Source organism: Falco peregrinus, chromosome Z (assembly GCF_023634155.1).
Source record: "Falco peregrinus isolate bFalPer1 chromosome Z, bFalPer1.pri, whole genome shotgun sequence".
Lineage (NCBI taxonomy): Eukaryota > Metazoa > Chordata > Aves > Falconiformes > Falconidae > Falco > Falco peregrinus.
The window spans coordinates 13,028,490-13,043,399 of NC_073739.1; positions in this window are offsets into that span (position 1 = coordinate 13,028,490).

Sequence of the window (14,910 nt, forward strand, 5' to 3'; positions counted from 1 at the left end):
ATACAAGCAATAAGTAAAACATTAAAAATCAATTGGCAACTGCATACACCCCACAGACCCCAAGCAAGTGGGCAAGTAAAGAAAAATGAACTATCTTATTAAACAACAAATTGTCAAAATATGCCAAGAAACAAATTTAATTTGGTATCAAGCTTTACCTATTGCTCTAATCAGACTGAGGGTTAAACCAAGATCAAAAGAGAAGCTGAGCCCATTTGAAATCTTGTATGGCAGACCCTATGTAATACAAGTTATAAATAGTGAAGCTCTAGATCAAATAGGTAGCCAGTAGGTGTATGATTATGTCATAACTGTATGGAAACAATTAAATAAAAATGCTACAGTAGTATTAGAACACCAGCCTAAGCAACCTGACTATAAACTACATCTGTTTAGTCCTGGTGGTTGGGTATATGTTAAGAATTTTTCAGGGGACCCTCTGCAAGAAGTGAGATGGACCCTTCCAGGTGTTACTGACTACATTCACAGCAATACGGATAAAAGAGCGACATGCTTGGATTCACTACTTCCGAGTCAAGAAGGCTCCTGAGAAAGTTCCTGAGAAACCATGGACTTCTGAATGAGAAGCACCTGCTCTCAAGCCTTCCCAATGCTGATTCTTGGACTTTTGATAAGTATAACTTCATCTCAAGCTCCCATTTTAGAATGGCCATGGTCTGATGCACAAATTATTAAATCACTTCCATGGTTTGGCACACCACTCTCGATCAACCTAGAGCCTAACCCAGGTCTAGTCATTTATGTTTCATCTAACAACAAATCATATACGCAACAAGACTGGAATAAGACTCAGAATTCATTAAATACCATGATAGGAAAAATGGAAGATGAGATTCATGTGGGGTGTAAAGGTGTTAATGTAAAAGAACAGAGACAAAAGAAGTCAAGCTAATAGTAATGCCTATGAAGACCTGGTCACTTACATTTATTCATATGGAAGATATAGACAATAATGTTTGGCTAAAAAAGGAAGGACCAGTTTTTTGCCTGTAGGATAGTGTTAAATATTCACTAAAGAGTTCAGATAAATATTCAGACAAGTAAATCTCACATACAAAAGGGCTGCCAACTCTACATACAACAAAGTATTAAAGGATGAAATGCATGGCTGGCAGCTAGGTCACACCACACTAGAACTTGAAGAGATATACCAGGATGGATTGGCACAGTATTAGGTGTGTTAAATACCATAGACCAAAAAGTACTAATCAACAAACTCAGTGCTGTCACTTCTTACCTGGGAAAGCTTAAAGTTCCCTTGAGATCATCTATGCTCACATTAGCAGAAACTCAATCCTTGGCAATCAGATTATTAACATTAGTAGTTAATCACACAGGTGAAGATTTATCACCAAAATTATCGACTGTTGTGGGGGCATTAGCAAAAAGGTTGCACTTGCCATCCAACATATCCAAACTCAGCAGTGGGTACAATCCGTAGCTGCAGGAATAATGAGGGAAGGAACATCAGGAATACTATCTCAAGAAATAAGGGAAATAATAGCCAAAACCCAGCCTCACCACTCAGTTTGAAAAAGATTTGGTGGTAACTAGTAAAACCTCACCTACAACCCACAACATGAACAAATTGAAGCATATGTGCTCACAATTAGCGCAGCAAAAGAACAGACAATCTTTCCTGTTTTGACACTAGGAGCCACACACCAGAAAGTCATCGTTAGACCCATGGACCATAATGTTTGGGCAAGTTGTGATCAGACCAAAGGCAAATGGCATTCGATTAGCATTGAGGCATTTATCCCCAGAGAACAACTGGGATACATCTGTGAAAACGCAGAAACAGAGAATGAAGATCTATGTCTAGCTATTAAAAAGGGTACGGGTACTTTTGAAATGTTTCCACATATTGAAAATCAATCACAACTGTTTTACGTAGGAAATGGATGTGCATGTGTTAGAACTTCTTGTGTTAATATTACTATTCATAATTGTAATGAAATAGCGAACGGTACTAATTTTTGTGTATGTAATTTTACTATTGTCAGCTGTGACTGATTATATTGTTCCTGTAACTATTAGACAGTTAATTGATGCTGATTATACCCTGTATCATGATGTACCTAAATTACAGATAGGCATGAACATTAGTCTCTTTAAAGCAATGCTCAGACACCCCAACATAGAAAAACTGGTCCAAGAAGTAAACAGAACGGCCCAGCACATGCTTGGGAAGGTAAAACATGACTCTGAAAATATAAAATCTATCTTAGCCAATGCAGAACAAGTAGGAGAACATTATTGGTTTGACATCTTCGCAGGACATTCCTCTACAGTAACACAAGTATTCCACAATTTAATACATCCCATACTAATTACAATGGGAGGAATGATCCTGTTATCACTCTTGAACGTCTGTCTGTGGTATAAACTAAATGCCATAGTTAACACAAATAATATGGGCAATGATGCATGTCTACCAAAGCCCTTTGTCTTTGGAACTTGACGAAAGAATTCATAAGTCTTAAGAAAAGGGTGGAATGAAACAGAGTAAGGTCTTAGGAAGATTAGTCAGGATGAGTTTGGTACAATGCTTTGGGTGATGCTCTGTTTGTGTTGAGATAAGATAGATGGCACAGCCTGTTCTGTTCCACTGATGTTAAAGTAAAGGAATGTGCTCTGAATAATTAGAAAATACAAGGTGGGCACCTGAAGGAGATGAGGAGACCAGGAGTCAGGACATCGTTGAACAAAGAAAGTTGAAAGGTTTACTCCACCTAGACCCTGCCTATTATGAATACGATGATTAGATGTCAAAATCAAATGAATATGTATGTAAAGATGTTGTAACGTCTCACGAAAACTGTATAAATTACCTGACTTTTCACTGAAAACTTTGGAGCTCGTTTGTCCAATGCGAATTGACTAGCTCCCCAGTGTTGCATGAAATAAATACCTTTGCTGCTTAAAGACAAAATTTGTCTCTGTGCAGTTACTCTGTGCCAGTTTGGCATCAGTTCCTACATCATTTTAGCCTTCCCTATCCCCATCCATTCATGGAGAGAGAGAGACAGGATAGCAGCATTCAGATGAAGTGCTGCTTTTGTTGGAGCTCAGAGTTTTCTTGTGAAAATGACTGGTAAGACTTTAATAAATTGATGATGGAGAGAGAAATAGGAGGATGATAATCAGACTGATGCAACTAAATAGTATTGCTCATGTCACCAATGTTAACAAAAACTACTCAAATGCCTTTGAAAAGTGAGATCCCCACCTTTTAAAGGATTCATAGGTCAGGAGACTTTGATAGATAGTCCTGTAACAGCATCATTCTTTATTGAGAAGTGCAGATGCTGCCAGCATCCCAGACCACCCTGTCTGTGCGAACACCCCAGAAAAAGTGCCTGAGGTATGGTGATGTGGTCTGTAACAGAGGCCAGCTACAGGTCTTGGCAGCTTTTTAGCTCAAATATTAGCATCTTCTGTGCTTTACTCCTAAGGTGCCTGATTCAGTACATGTGTTGGCTAAGACGGCAGCTGCCATGAACAAAACAAACCTCTGGGGCTGTTGTAGACACACATCTTTTGTAGAGTAGTTGCAAAAGCTCATATACAAAACATCTAGTAATGGTACCTTCAAGGTCAGCAACAAACAGCCCAGATAATAATCTACAATCTTCCAAATAATAATCCAATAACAGTGTTGAGGGGATGGATAACTTTTCTTTTGTTGTTGTTGGGGTTTTTTTACTGTATGTGTTGGGTAGTCAGTGCAAGATTTAAGCATGGATTTTCTCTAAACGAACAAAAATGGATTTGAGCATTTTAAAGGATTTTTGCTGATGTTAATGAGTTTTGGGTTGTTCTTTTTTTGCGTTATGTATGTTGTATTGCACTTACGCTAGTCCGGCACTGCCATCTTGTACAATCTGTCTCAGACACTGCAAAAACTATGAATATATGGGCATAAGAGATATCTGAAGTGTTTACACAAAAACAGGCATTAACTGCACTATGCAACTCAGTACTGCAACTGACCCTGAGCAGCAGATATCTAGGTATGCACAAAGTGCTTTGTTTCCAGCAGGAGCTGCATTATCCCTGTAGAAGCCTAGAGCTATGTACTCTACTTCTACCTGACTAGAGAGAAGGTAGGAAGACAAACAGCAGCAGTGGGAAAGTAAACAAGTTAAATGAAATGTGGGAAAGCAGTAATGAAAAGTGGTTATTAAACAACTGCTGTCACCACATAATCCTTGCAAAAAGTGCCCCTGATTTATCATTTCATAGAGGTCTTGCAGACCAGTAATTACTGAAAGTTCTTATTTAATGAAGGTGAGAGCACATGGGAAAAATTCTGCTTATACGATTCCCACTGCCTCTCTCCTAGTGGAAACGTATGGCTATGAATTCAGATATGAATCTCACAGAGCTAGGTAAAAGGAACAGTAGAAAACAGATGGCAGCAGTTACAACTGGCATATTCCCAGTTGGTGGCTTTAGCATTTAAAAATGAGCATCTGTTCTCCTTCCCTATTGCAAAGTGGTTTTAACTCAAAGGTGTTAAAAATACGTAAGTTGCTGTTTTATTCATTTTTGCTGTTTACTGACTTTAATGACTTACATTGAATGAAAAGTACAATGTTTAACTGTGGGGCAGGGGACTCAAAACAAAAATACAAGTCTCTGACGCAGAACCTGAGGCTATAAAGTACAGGGGGAAGGGGAAGATGAAATTGTGTGGCTTTATCCTAACATTGGAAAAAAAGGGTTGTTGAAAGCTGAAGCTGTAGCAACATGAAGGTCCCACCTCTAACAAGTTTCTGATCCTCTCTTTTGAAGTATCATCTTCCTTTTTTAAATAAACATTAATAAACACTTAAGATTCAAGAAAACAGTAATATATTTTACCATCTCACTACTGCATCAACTAAAAGCACTGAAAATTCCAATATGGGCTTCAGAGAGGTCCATTATCAGTTTAAGTTGGCTGATTCTTTCTTCGTTAAACAACAGACTTTTAAGTAGGGTGGAGCTAGGTATGGTTAAAAATGAAAAAAAAAAAATCAGGTTAGGCATATTTTATATTATCTATTGTTTCTAGAATCAGATAAGATCTTAGTGAAATGGAAAAAGCATTCACAAACTACGTTTGTAAGACAACTCTGTGAATATATTTATCCATTTTTAGCCAAGAATGGCTATGATATGTGACAACCTTAATTTGTTGTGACTGTGCATAAAATCATGGCAATTACGCGTTTAAGCCTGAGACTTTGCTATTGAGTCTGGATGAGAGTGAGGGTCCATCTGGATGGATCTGGCCATGGGATTAATTCTTCAGGGCACAATTCTTTGCATATATTTTGCAACATTAATGCCTATTATAGGGACAATGCAATAGGCTTTTCTAATACAAAGTATGGAGAATTAGTTTGTGGATCATGGCAGAGGTAGATGGAATTAGTTTTCTGATGCCAGACTTTTAAAATAAAAGATCACAAGATAGAGTGATAGACAGCTGACCGTGTGCCTGAAGGATTCTTGCATCTAAGATGTCAGGCTCTGTTTCATTATGTGTTCACTCAACATATGTATTAAGGAAAGAAAGCAAATGAGTTGTTTTAAACTGTGACACTTTCAGGATGATCTTCCTGTCTCTATTCTTCTGAACCTAAGTATGGTTTTGTTTGACTTTGCCAGTCTCTGGACCACTGAAACCTGGTTTGAGTGGAAGCTAAATAATTAAAATTGAATCCTGATAAAATAAAAAAATATGCTAGTTGCTGGAATGGAATTGGAAGATGTGATAGACCTGATGATAGCTGTTTGAGTTTAAGAGCTTCCACCCCTTTTGTTTATTCACACCCAGGCCTAGGAATCCTGTTTAATTTTGAGCCACTTGCACAGCAAGGTAACATAAAAGGCACAATTCTCTCTAGTCTGATTAACATGTATACAAGTGTTTCATCAAATGGCATCCTTGAGAATGATGAAAGTCTCTTGATTCCTAGAGATGGGGCTATTGGAATATGATATTTGGGTAACCCTGCCAGATCTCATATTGCAGACTTTCCCAGGCCTTGTGATGGATGGTTATATGAGAAATGTGGAAGAGCAACTTTTGACACAGGAGATGTTTTATTCATATCTACTGTGTAAACCAGTGTGTTTGGCTAATCCACCAGTACCATATCTGTTGCCTAAGTTTCTAGGAATTGGCTAGTGGGCACACACTATAACTGGAAATGTAGGGAAATAAAAAAAAGCATTTTTATTAGAAATTGGTGTTGAAGATACTTGCTTCTCATATATCCCTGGTTTCAGTATTTGAAAATTGTTAATCTTTTCTGAGAATAATGCAGTACATTGCTTGCCCAGTCCTGCAGTTTTATTGCTTCCCTTACAAATTAACTGAGCTCTTGAGTTACATGGTAATAACAGTTTCTGAAAGAACTATTTTTTTTCTGTTAATCAAAAGAGGCTCACTGTACTTTTTGAATGGTATATTTTTTTCTGTATTTTTCTTCTTTCCTTCTGTGAAAGAGATCCTTATGTAAATGTGTAAATATTGTGAAAGTATTTAGCAAAGAGTATTTTGCTGAGAAGGACTCTGCTCATGTAAATACAACTGTAGTGAGTTACTTTAGTGGTCCAGTCATTAGCGTTCACGTCAATAGTAGGTACTGACAAAAGCTATCTATCAGCTTTGCAATGTGATGTTTTGGTTTAACAGCTTGATTCTCTGCCTCAGTATTCATGCAAAAGTAACTTCCGCTGCACTGTTATAATCAAGCACTTAGAAATGGAAATCAACCCCAAAATACTCATACATGGTTATACTGAACTTCATACAGATGTGTTGTTAGTTGTGAGTGCCCTTGCAAAGACCTGAGGTCGAAATTGCTGCCTTGTGATATTTGGCGCTTAAAGGTATGGACAAACTAAACATACAGGGTATAACTCTCTCTTTTGGCCTCAAAATTCTGTTATTTTTTGATGCACTTAGTGGAGGAAACACAAAATTGCACTGGAGAAGGGGATGATCAGTAATAATCATTCACAAGTATGTCTTTGTGGTAGTTTACATTTCATGTTCCATGGAAGACTGCATTTAAATTTTGTTCCAAACCCCTAACTTTGCTAACATGTATTCTTCTTTGTCAAACACTTCTGTTGGCTCAGAAGAATGTAAACTACTTCTTTGGTCTGCATTGTGGCAACTTCACTGCATTTGTCTTTGAACAGGGCTTTTATTATTTTTAGAAAACCTATAAACAATGTATCATAACATACATAGTTTTATGCTGTTCTTAATATCTAAAGCTGAATTAACTAGCTGGTTGAAACCAAGCTTATTATTTTTGTTAATAGAAATATTTTGTTATTATTTCAAGCTAAATTGAAGCAATCTTTTTTAAGAGGGAAGTTTACCAAGAAGCTTGCTTCCATTTATTTAATTTGGCTAGCATGCAGTTAAAACTAAATTAGTTCAATTTTCTGAGTATTGGCAAGATTCAATGCATCATTGGTCTGAGTTGTCCAACTACCTCAACTGGAATCAGAAAAATAAAGTCTCTAATAGAAATTTTCTGCCATGTCTGTGCCATTCACAGTTTGTGTACTTTATAGTACAGGCAGTAAGAAAAGTAGCACTACAGTGTAAGGCTGATTTGCATACATACATATGAAGACTATGAGCAAACAACACTGTCAGCAGAAATTTAGTACTGGACCTTTAGCCTGGGTTTCCACTTGATGGTAAGATAGGTAACTTTCTGCGTGTAATAATTATGACAATGGATCAAAGCCATGCTTTAGGAACACGTTATGTTTTCATTTTGCAATTGTAGATGTGATATTTATCCAGAATCAGGTTATGAAGACCTTGACTCATGAATAGCCTAAACTATCAGTATAATGGGATGAACTAGTTGCTTATGTCCAGGTCCAGCATTTTGTCTATCATAGTGATATAATCTTTATTATCATGGCTTCCAGATCTACCTTTTCTTTCATATCACAGGTAGCACTATGACAGCCCCATTTCTCCACAAATTACAATAGACACTGGAGATTAAGCAAGACATAAGATGAAGACATAAAAATTACTATCATTAAGGGATGATTAGTGTCTATAAATGATAATGGGAACGTTGAAGAAACGAACTAAGTAGCTATGCAGTATATTTGAATTACTTTCTAGAATATTGATATAAACCATTGGGCAAGTTCCTGCTTGTTTCTGCAGCAGTAAGTGTATGTGAGAACATGTATATTTCAGTGTATATATGAGCATGTGAATAGAATTAAGCAAACAATTTAGAATAAATTATTGTATAGAGCTAAGTGGGGGTTTTGTGCGTTCATGTCTATGAACAAATTGCACAGATTTCTAAATGTCATTTGATAGGGAAAATTCGAAGCACTACTTAACAGAAATTACTGACTCTGTGATACTGTTTCAGCCATTGACTGGAAGGATTAAATTGTCAGAATCATATTGTTGATATGAAAGTTTATGCAAAATGCATTTGATTTCTGTGGGTATCCAACCAAGTAATTCTCATATTTGCACATGCTGTGCCATTGTACAGGCAGAATCCATCTGGATTAGTCTGTACAAAGAGAGAAAACAATAACATTCAGTACAGAGTGGTGCTGTCGTCGTCTTATCCTTGAGATTCTTTCAGATTTGTAACCTTGATTCCCTCTGCTTTCTTTCCCTACATGTGCAAGTCTGATCACTGGAATCCCTGGCAAGTGCAACCCAATTAAAATTCTAAATAGAATTAGGAAGCAGCTGCTTTCCGTTCATCACAGAATTGCAAATGGTATAAATACTCCAAGAGATATATGCATGTCTGTACTTGCAAATGGTACTAAATCAGTTCTGCCATTGACATAGAATCAACCATAGAATCATAGAATAATAGAATTCTTGAGGTTGGAAAAGACCTTTGAGATCATCATGCCCAACTGTTAACCCAGTACTGCCAAGTCCACCACTAAACCGTGTCCCTAAGCACCACATCTACAGGTATCTTGAACATCTCCAGGGATGGTGACTCCAGCACCTCCCTGGGCAGCCTGTTCCAATGCTTCACCACCCTTTCAGTGAAGAAAGTTTTCCTAATACCCAATCTCAAACTCCCTTGGTGTAACTTGAGGACATTTCCTATTGTCTTATTGCTTGTTATCTGGGAGAAGAGACCGACCGCCACCTGCCTACAGCCTCCTGTCAGGTAGCTGCTGTAGAGAGCAAGAAGGTCCCCCCTGAGATTCCTCCAGACTAAACGACCCCAGTTCTCTCAGCTGCTCCTCATACGACTCATATTCCAGACCCTTCACCAATTTTCTGGTCCTTCTCTGAACACGCTGCAGCCCCTCTACGTCCCTCTTGCAGAGAGGGGCCCAGACCTGAACACAGGGTTCGAGGGGCGGCCTCAGCAGTGCCCAGTGCAGGGGGACGGTCACTGCCCTGGTCCTGCTGGCCACACTGCTGGGGACACCAGCCAGGGTGCTGCTGGCCGCCTGGGCCCCCTGGGCACACTGCTGGCTCCTGCCCAGCCGGCCGTCACCCAGCACCCCCAGGCCCTTTCCCACCAGGCCCTTTCCAGCCGCTCTGCCCCAGCCTGTAGCGCTGCGTGGGGCTGGTGTGACCCAAGGGCAGGACCCGGCACTGAGCCCTGCTGAACCTCACACGACTGGCCTGGGCCCATCGCTCCAGCCTGCCCAGGTCCCTCTGCAGAGCCTCCTGCCCTCAGGCAGGTCAGCACTCCCCCCAGCTTGGTGCCATCTGCAAACTGACTGAGGGTGCACTCGATCCCCTCATCCAGATTGCTGATAAAGAGACTTGTGTTTTAACTCCAGCTGGAAAGCCAGCATCACACAGCCACTTGCTCACTCCCCCTCACCCAGAGGGATGGGGAGAAGAATCAGGAAGGAATGTAAAACTCAAGGTTGAAATAAGAACAATTTAGTAGGTAAAGCAAAAGCCCCACACACAAGCAAAGCAAAGCAAGGAATCCATTCACCACTCCCCATGGGCAGGCAGGTGTTCGGCCATCCCCAGGGAAGCCGGGCTCCGTCAGGCGTAACAATTACTCGGAAGACAAACGCCATAATGCCGGATGTCCCCCCCTTCCTTCTTCTTCCCCCAGCTTATCTACTCAGCATGGCGTCATATGGTATGGAATATCCCTTTGGCCAGTTCAGGTCAGCTGCCCTGGCTGTGTCCCCTCCCAGTTTCCAGTGCCCCTCCAGCCCTCTCGCTGGCAGGGCCCAAGGAACTGAAAAGTCCTTGATTTAGTATAAACACCACCCAGCAACAGCTAAAGCCATCAGTGTCCTATCAATATTGTTCTCACACTAAATCCAAAACACAGCATGGTACCAGCTACTACAAAGAAAATTAACAGCTATCTCAGCTGAAACCAGGACAGATACTAAACAAAACTGGTCCCAGTACTGAGCCCTGGGGAACACCACTTGTGAACAGCCACCAGCAGGATTTAACTCCATTCATCACTGCTCTTCGGGTTCACCCACCCATTCACCATTTAACCCAGTGTAGAGCACACCTGTCCAAGCCCTGAGCAGCCAGCATCTCCAGGAGAGTGCTGTGGGAGACAGTGTCAAATGCTTTAGTAATGTCCAGGTAGACAACATTGAAAGCCTTTTCCTCATCCACTAGGCAGGTCATATTGTTGTAGAAGGAGATCAGGTTTGTCAAGCAGGACCTGCCTTTCATGCCTTTCATAACCCCATGTTCAATCAGCCTGATCACTTGCCAAGTGACAGCTCTCAGGATGATCTGCTCCATAACCCTCCCCAGCACCGAGGTCAGGCTGACAGGCCTGTGGTTCCCCAGATCCTCCTTCCTGCCCTTCTTGTGGATGGGCACCACACTGGCTAACCTCCAGCCTTCTGGGACCTCCCTGGTTAGCCAGGACCATTGATAAATGCTGGAGAGTGGCTTGGTGAGATCCTCTATCATCTCCTTGGGTAACATAGTGACAGAAGTGTCAAAAGGTCCTATAGGAGCCTCCTTCTCAATAAGGTTTTTTTGTGTCTCTCCCATATGCTGCTAGTAATAGTGTGAAGTAGTAGTAGTGTAGTAGTAGTAGTCAGTTTAAAGCCCAACCTGAGACTGGTGGCTGATTTCTGAAGCTCAGTCTTTAAGATGAGGTTTTTTACTAACAGTCTTTGAAAAAGGTTACAGAAGGCATGTCAGAAGAAAACAAGTGAAATAATAAGCAAGATTTGATGCTCTGACACAAAGCAAAATTTCTCTCAAAGTCCCTGTTGTAGAAGCTTTGAACTGTTGCTCTGTTTTAGTATTGTCCCTCAGATTCCCATATTGAGACATGTTAGGCTGATAGATCCCACTTTGACCTGGTATATCTAAATCTTTGCATCATAATTGGGTTAAGATGACACTCACAAAGGTGAACACATGATGCAATTCCTGTGTAGGCAGAGCCTTATATGAATTGGCCTCCCTGATGGAGCTCATGTAGTCTGTGCAATATATCTCAGCCTGGGTTATGAAGAATATTTATATTTTTATTTCCTTCTGTTCATCTTGGTTCTATGGTAGTTATTTTCATGAAAGTACCCAAAGAGATTGGATTGGTGGGAATATGAGTATTTGAAGCAAATTTCCTGAAATTAGTCTTCTATTTTCAGTCACAAACAGAGCAGTCATTTGATACCTTCTTTATAAGGGTAGATCTGCTTTTCTCCACTAGAATTGTCCAGTTGCTCTGTTAATGTTTATTCTTGGATTTTCATGTAATATTTATCACAGGAGGACTTGTGTACCTTTGTTAATATTTAGACCTATTTGATATAATTATATCAGTACCTTTGCCTTTTTTTTTTAAAAAAAATATCTTTATAGTGTTATATCTATTTCTGTAGACATTATGGCAGTTTAAGATTAGAGCAGCCACTAGAGATGCAAGCTTTTGTTTTCTGAATATCAAGTCTGTTTTTTGTATCAGAACAATTACTTAGACCTTCTAATTCCATCATGCCTTAAAGAAAATAATCCTTGGGGTTTTTTTGTGGTTACTGATCCATGTTAAGAAACAGAGGAAAAAGGAATTACAGGGAGACAAGTGGCCTGAAAGCTGCAAAAGATTTTGATTAGGAACCAAAATAAAATGCTCTTTCTTCACCAGTGAAATCAACATTCAGGTTGATAAAGATGAAACATACAGTGCTTGGGTTTGTTTGCATTTTTTATTTACTTGGTTGACTTATTTCCATGGAAAATTTGATAGAATCTAAAATGGAATTTTCCATTATTCATTGTCTGGGATTAATACAAACTTTTAATGGGGCTCATGTATTAAACATGGATGAAAAGAACTTCATGTAATAAAGTTGATTCAGCAATTATATTATTCCATAGCTGCAAAAATAGATCCATTAATAAGATGTCAGTATTAACCTGCGTGCTATTTGCTATATAGTCAGATTTAGATATCATCTGCAATTGATTGGAGTAATTTTAGACAGACAGTTTTGCTTTTTTGAAGGTCCTTTATGGTATGTGGTACCATTATGTTGTGCAATGAATTCTGCAGCATGAAGTTTTCTTCATCCAGTACTCTCCATAAAGGGCGGTGCTGATGGCTGTACTCCTGAGTGGTGTCCTGTCCTGCTCCCCTTTGCTCTCTGACAGAAATAATTTGTGCCATCCTTTCTGTGGTTACAGATTGTCTCCTCTCTGTAGCAGGCAGGCTTTGTGCAGAGGAGCCACTGCTGTCAGTCTCTGCTGTCCTTTTTGTGGAAGGGAATAAACCATCCTTCAGGTCTTTGATCCTCTTGTCTGGCATCTAGGCCACAATGAAAGAATCAGATCTCAAGGCAGTTTTGTTCTCTGCTGTCAGGTTGTGAAGAGGCTGGTGGCCACAATTAGTGAAGGCTGGACATCTGTGACTGACCCAGAGGTGGGTTGTGAGGGACCGGTTTTGTCATCTGGCCCCTATGCCACACTGCTGTTGGGTATGGGAGATGTTCTGTCTCTGCTGCCATCAACCTGCACTGCAGCCACAGAGAAGACTTTTCCTCCCAGAGGGGGGCACTTACAAGTAGACCTCTTTCTCTTAGAGCTGCCGATTAAATGCCACACAAAAAGATCCCAAGGTGGAGCAGGTTTTCCTTTGGGATACTGGCACTCTTAGCAACAGAAAGCAGCTCTCAATTGCACAGCAGAGATGTAATGATGTTTGGAACACAAGTGTGCATGAAAGCAGAAAATCTTTAAGGGAGTGAACTTTGAGGTTATCATTGTACTAACCACACAGGTGTAACGAATCTGTGACTGATTGTGGAAAAAGTTAGCAGCAAAAAAGCAGGAGAGTCTCTGGCTTACCCAGCCCTACCCCTCCTACCTAGAGACTTTCACAAGTTGCAAGATCATCCTTGTTTAAGACACCACATTTATATGACCCCCTCACTTCCTTCCTTCCTTCCTGCAAGTCATGTCAAACTAATTTCTCTTCTTAGGCACAAAAATCAGAATTTTGCATTTAAACAAATGGTGGTTTGGCAGCTGGAATATAGATATCAGTGCTTGTTGCAGCCTGCCTATCTGCACCTGCAGTGATTCGAGGCCTCTAGTCCACTACCGATCCTGTATAAACCAGATCTCCAAAAGAATGGGGAGAAGGACATTTTATTGTCCTCTCTACCTTATCTTTAGAAATGTGTCCAGAAAGGCTTTGAGGAAAAAAAACCATTCACCAAATAAAAGAGCCTGAGTGCCCTGTGTTGTACAATCTACTGTTCTGCTTGTCTATTTAGTTTTCTTTATTTTCTTTCAACCATATGACTAACCTCACCTCTTTGTGTTCAGCAGCTGAACAAAATGCACAGTGCTATATTCAGAAGCACCCACTCATTCCTTACAGCTTTTATGACAAAGCTGTCCCTCCACATGTCCATGTTGGCCTCTGACCCTACACATTTACTTCAAGTAAACATGCCAGATGGCAGAAAAAAAGTGGTAGAGCAAATAACAACCCTCGGGGGCTAGGAGTCATGAAATCCTTCTCCACAAAGCAAACTTAGAGGCAACAATTTCAACAAATGCATTAGATCAAGTTCACAGCTAGAGAGAAGACAGAGGGAAAAAAACACAAGAGAATCCTCAATTGAACTCTCGTTACATATTTTGTTTTCTGTGCCACCAGCTACATTGGTAATTAAAAGAAATAAAAATGTGAGTGATCATTAGGAAAGATAGGCAGATGGACTGAGTTTTTAGGGAGAGAGGTGGAAGCAGGCTTGCATTTGTAAATGAGCATTCCAATCTTGAGCTTGAATATTGCAACAATCCCTGCAACATCTCCCACGTCCCTCTCCCTCCACGGGAGCACTGTCACACGACACAGGGTGAAGTCGCGGCTGTGACAGTTGAGCCTGTCTCTCTTCCTTGCACAGAAAGAAAAGTTCAAATCGGGCACACCTCATACATGGGGCCACTGCCTGTTGCCAGTGATAGTGTAACGGTGACAGGTATTGCAGAAATGAATAGTGTCCTCTAGGACAAGTGGAGTAAAGTTCAAGGAGTGAGAGGTGCCTCCATTTAGCCAACCTGACACAGCAGGAGGGAGCAGACACACTTTACAGTGTACCTTGCAGCCCCAGTAGCTGGCCTAGCACAAGATACTATTTCTACCAACAGAAACCCCTCGGTTCTACCAAACACCCCTCGGTTATTACCCTGGAAGCTTTGCTCTTGTTACGGTTTGGCAGACAAGTTGGAAATGCATTCAGTTTGTTAAACCTTTCAACTGTATCCTAAAGGGGATGCTGATTCATCTCCTCAGGCCACCTCTTGCTTGCGGCCTTAGGATCAAAGCCTATGCATTTACCTCCATTTGGATAATCCACCCTGGATTCAGGCTGGGACAT